Source organism: Nannospalax galili, unplaced genomic scaffold (assembly GCF_000622305.1).
Source record: "Nannospalax galili isolate Female #2095 unplaced genomic scaffold, S.galili_v1.0 scaffold510, whole genome shotgun sequence".
Classification (NCBI taxonomy): Eukaryota; Metazoa; Chordata; class Mammalia; order Rodentia; family Spalacidae; genus Nannospalax; species Nannospalax galili.
Window position 1 is genome coordinate 522,876 of NW_008329677.1, and position 5,100 is coordinate 527,975.

At 43.6% G+C, this 5,100-nt stretch overlaps 1 pseudogene; it reads left to right on the forward strand.

Annotated features, from left to right (window-relative positions):
• Positions 1 to 627: 627 nt before the first annotated feature.
• LOC103740728 lies at positions 628 to 3,622 on the forward strand (annotated as a pseudogene).
• The last annotated feature ends 1,478 nt before the right edge of the window (positions 3,623 to 5,100 follow it).

Sequence of the window (5,100 nt, forward strand, 5' to 3'; positions counted from 1 at the left end):
CAAGGCCAGTCTTCCTTCCCAGAACCCTCCTGAGGAAGAGGAGATGAAGAGAAGTGGTCTGCTCTTAAGAGTGTTTATTGAGCTATTTCTGCCACTTCTTGTGGGTGTGGGATGCAATATGGCTCCTTGTTAGCTGCTTTCTTTATGGACCAGAGACTGTAGCTGGTAGCACATACAGAACTTATCTAGTTTGCAAGAGGCACTGAGTTGGGTCCTCAGCTCCCAACCTTGCTCAATGTAGAGAGTCTTCAAAAACTACTAGTGTTTAAGCTACTTTACACCAGTGATGTCAGAATCTCTGGGGATGGGTCCAGAAGGTGGGGTAATTTTTCAAGATGGTCTACACATGCAGCAGGATCCAGAAGAATGACAGTAGGATTCATCATTGTTTCAAATATAATGTTTTATGGGCTGGAGAGATGACTCAGAAGAGTTCTTACTGCCCTTTCAGGACCCTAGTTTGGTTTCCAGCACGAATGTCAGGTGGCCCAAAACTGCCTGTAATTCCAGTTTCAGGGAGCCAAACTCCCTTCTAGCCTCTGTGGGCACCTGTATACATCACACACACTCACACACATACACACACACACACACACACACACATTTTAAATCAATAATAATTACAAGATGGATATCCTTTACCTGGTATGTGTGGGAACAAAAGTTTATCACTTTATATATTTTTCAGATTGTACAATATTTGCATTTTTTCAATGAGTTATCTTGGGGCTAGGACCCAAACCTGAATATGAAATTCACCTACATTTCATATCCACCCTATGCACATAGTTGAAGGTAACTTTAAACAACATTTTAAGAATTCCGTGCATGAAACAGTTTCTAAACACAGAATCATCAAACAGCAAAGGTACCACTATCTTAGCTACCCACTCGGAATAGCTGGATTTCCCGCTTGTACCTTCATGTCAGTGCTCAAATATTTCTGAGCATTTCAGATTCTGAGTTTTCATACTAAGGATGCTCAACCTGTATTTATTTTGCTCAGGAATCTGCTATGAATTCAGAGTCAGATAGAGACATCTCTCTTCCATGTGGTATCAGCTTGGAAGGTAAAACTGAGGGCAGGGAAATCTGCTCTTACTGGGCTTGTCTCACCTCAAACTAGTTATCAGCTAGAAAACAGAAGTGGAGTTGGGGTCAGTTCTCCTCAGGCTGCCTCAACTTCCTTACAATGTGATGGTTCCATTCTCAGACCAATCTCAAGATTGCAAAGATGAAGTATGCCTGCAGCATTCTCTCAGATATCATATGGCATCCCTTATAATGCCTTTACTGGCTGAATCACAAAAGTTCAACTAAAGGAGATATTTGTCTCACCATTGGGTAAGAAGAATGTCAAGATCATATTCTGCCAAGAGTATACAGTATATGCATTTAAATTAAATTAAAGATCATTACCTATTATCTTTTTCAGTTTATAGTACTAGTAATGTTAGAGTAAATAAAACACTTCTTTATGGAGGGACAAAGCATGTATTAATCAGTAGACCCATGTTAGTCAAATTTTCTTATCAGAAATTTTCAAGGAACCTATGACTGGGACTGGAAAGAAGGCTCAGGTTAAAAGCACTGACTGCTTTTGCAGATAACCCAGGTTCAGTTCCCAGCACCCACATGGCAGCTAACAACCACCCCATAACTCCAGTTCCAGGGGTTCCAAAGCCCTCTTCTGACCTCTGCCAGCATTGCATGACAGGGATACACTTACATGCATGCAGACAATATACTCATACACATAAAAAAGTAAAAAGAGGGGTGGGCAGCCACTTTGTGAAGCAGCTGAAGGCACGGGGAAGCAAGCCTTTAGGGCTGAGGCAGAGGCATTCTCTCGGGGTAGAGGGGGGCAAGGGGAGTGGACACAACTCGGGCCTGGGTCCTGGTGCCGCACAAGCTCTCACAGTTGGCCCACTATGTGACTTTGGCTCAGTTGTCCCAATTCCTGTGACCATCTCATTGATAAGGACATTGGCTCCAAATCTGAGCCATTCTGCATCCTTTTACAGGATGTAGGAGGGGGCACCTGGGCTGAGTTTTGCCGGATTCAGCGGGTTCGGAACTGCTCAAGCCCTGAGTTCTCCAAGACCCTGCAGATTGAGTACCACTTCAAGACAGTCCAGAAGCTACGTTTTGGAATCTAGAACTTACTGGGAGGAGCTGAGTGTTCCTGGGGTCAGACTGTGTTCTGCCAAACACTGACTCTCCCCTTGATGTTGAAGTCTGGAAAACCTGCTGGGCAGGGAACTGTCATGGTCTCAGCTAGCAGTTGAAGGACAGTCGTATTGTAACCATGGAGGTGGAGGCTAGAAACCTAGAGAAGAAGGACTTCCTGGGAAAAATCGGATCCATTTCTGGAGTTCTTCTGCCAAGGTGATGGGAAGTGGCACCTGACATACAGATCTGTGGTGATCAAGAACCTGAGCCCTACGTGGAAGCACTTCTCCGTTCCTCTTCTTCATTTCTGTCGTGGGGACCCCAGCATACTCATCCAGGTACGCCACTGACTATTACATCGACGGATCACATGATCTCATTGGTACCTTCCACACCACCTTGCCGGTCTGCAAGCAGTCCCAGCTGAATTTGAATGTATCCACCCTGGGACTCAGCAGAAAAAGAAAAGCTACAAGAACTTTGGAACTATCTGTGCCAAGACTTGCAGGTTAGAAAAAAGTATTCCTTCCTGACTATGTGATGGGAGGTTGCCAAAGCAACTTCACTGTGGGTACGGACATCAGTGACTCTAATGGAGACCCATTTTCACCTGACTCCCCGCACTGAGTCCTACAGGAGTCAACGAGTAGTACCTGACAACACTATGGAGTGTGGGCAGCGTAGTTCAGGACTATGACTAGTACAAGCTGTTTCCAGCATTTGGACTTGGGGTAGGTTGGCAGATTACACATTAATTTGTCTTGAACTTCAATCCCAATGATCCCTATTGTGCAGGCATCCAGAGCATTGTGGATGCCTACCAACAAGCATCACCCCCAAGTTCTCCTCTACTGACCCAACAACTTTGCACCGATCATCAAACACGTGACCAGATTTGCAGCCCAGGCTGCACAGCAAAGGACTACTTTGCAATACTTCGTGCTGCTGCTCTTGACTGATGGAGCTGTGATAGATGTGAAGGCCACACATGAGGCTGTTGTGCAAGCTTCAAAGCTACCCATGTCTGTGATCATTGTGGGCATGGGAAGTGCTGACTTCGATGCCATGGAACAGCTGGATGCCAATGTTGGCCCTCTTCGGACTCGCTGTGGAAAGGCAGCTGCCCTGGACAGTACAGTTTGTGCCTTACGGCCGATTTCCGAATGCCTCACGGGGAGGCACTGGCACATACTGTACTTGCCAAAGTGCGACTCAGCTGGTCTCCTACTTCAAGACCCAAGGTTGGGTTCCATTAAAGCCCCCCCCCCAGCCAAGGGTCCTGTGCAGGACTCCCAGGCCTAGGTACCTTTGGAAAGCAGGCTATCACCAGTCCTCAGCAAGCTCCTCTGGGCATGCACATTCCCCATTGCTAGCCCTTCTTGTAGGTACTTTATACTTGTTCTTACAGCAGCTCTTGATCTACCTGCTTGTCCTTGGTCCTCTCATTTAGTAAAGACTCGGCGATCACCTATGGGCCACCTCTGTAAATTCAGGGGGATGGGCTAGTATAATCATGCTTATTTTGAAGTTCTGAGTCTGTTGACCTTGGCAGTTGTTGAGAAGGATCCCTTTGTCTAATAGCCCCATTCAAATAAATTGAGTATTCCTGACCAGATATGTATTCACTCCAGAAACAGACTCATTTCCTTTTAAACCAGCATCTAGTCTTCCCTCCCTCAGGGTAGAGCTAAGCTAGGAATAGGGGCCATATAGAAAGTGCTATATCACATAAGTGCTTGCAGAAGTTGAGAGGACAAATTTTATATAATGAACAGCATTATCAGTGCTCGATCCTCTAAGAAGTCTAACAAACCTTTGATTTTTTAATTTTTATTTATTTTTGAGACAGGGTTTCTCTGTAGCCCCAGCTGGCCTGGAACTTGCTTTGTAGATCTCACAAAGATCTGTCTGCCTCTGCCTCCTAAATACTGGAATTAAAGGCATGTGCCCCTATGTCCAGCTTTATTTTTATTATTAGAGATTTAATATATATATTCAGTGTAGAAAAACTTTATGAGGGACAAAATCTTTAACCATGTTGCACAGTCTGGCTTCAAACTCTTTGGACTCAAGTGATTCTCCTCACTTATGAAATAGTTGGAACTGCTGGTGCGCACCGCGCCCTGTTTACATTTCTTTTGCAGGGAGGATGAAGGGGCGCTTTTAACTGTAGAATTAGAAATTTCATCCAAACTCTTTTGTCCTTATGGAATGTATTTGGTGCATGTCTTTTAGTACTTTATGCATATTTGTGCATGCTGTTTACACATGTTTTAAGATGTTTAGTACTTGAAACATCTTGTACTTTATAAGTTTCAAGTATTAGTGTCATGCCACATAAGTAATGGAACCAAACTGGGTGGCTCATGCATGTAATTCCAGCATTCAGAAATCTTAGGCAGGAGGATTGCTGTAAATTCAAGGTCAACCTGGTATGCATACATACATACATACATACATACAGTGTGTGTGTTTTTCAGGCCAGCCAAAGCAAATTTTTAAAAATAGCATTATAACTTGTTTTGTATATTTTCATTTATTTTGAATTGCCTTACCATCAGAACTTACTGCCTTAACTCATTCTTTTTCATGCCTACATATTACTCTCTTGTATGAATGTACCAGAATTTAGCCAATCCCTTATTTGTGAACATTTGTTTTTTTGTTTTGTTTTGTTTTTTTACAGGGCTGTTTTTGAAGCATTGGTCCTTAGATATGGAAATGATAGATCAAAGAGTACAATTTACAGATTACCTTCTATAGAAAAAGTTATGATCACACTCATCCCATTAGTCCTCCTCCTCCCCCAGATCTCAATTTTATTTTGAATTTATTTAAGTGTGAAGGGTAGGTATCACTTCATACCTTCAGTTGAGGGCTGTATTCCTTCTCAGTGGCCCATTCACAGGCTGTATGTGTCATCGCTTC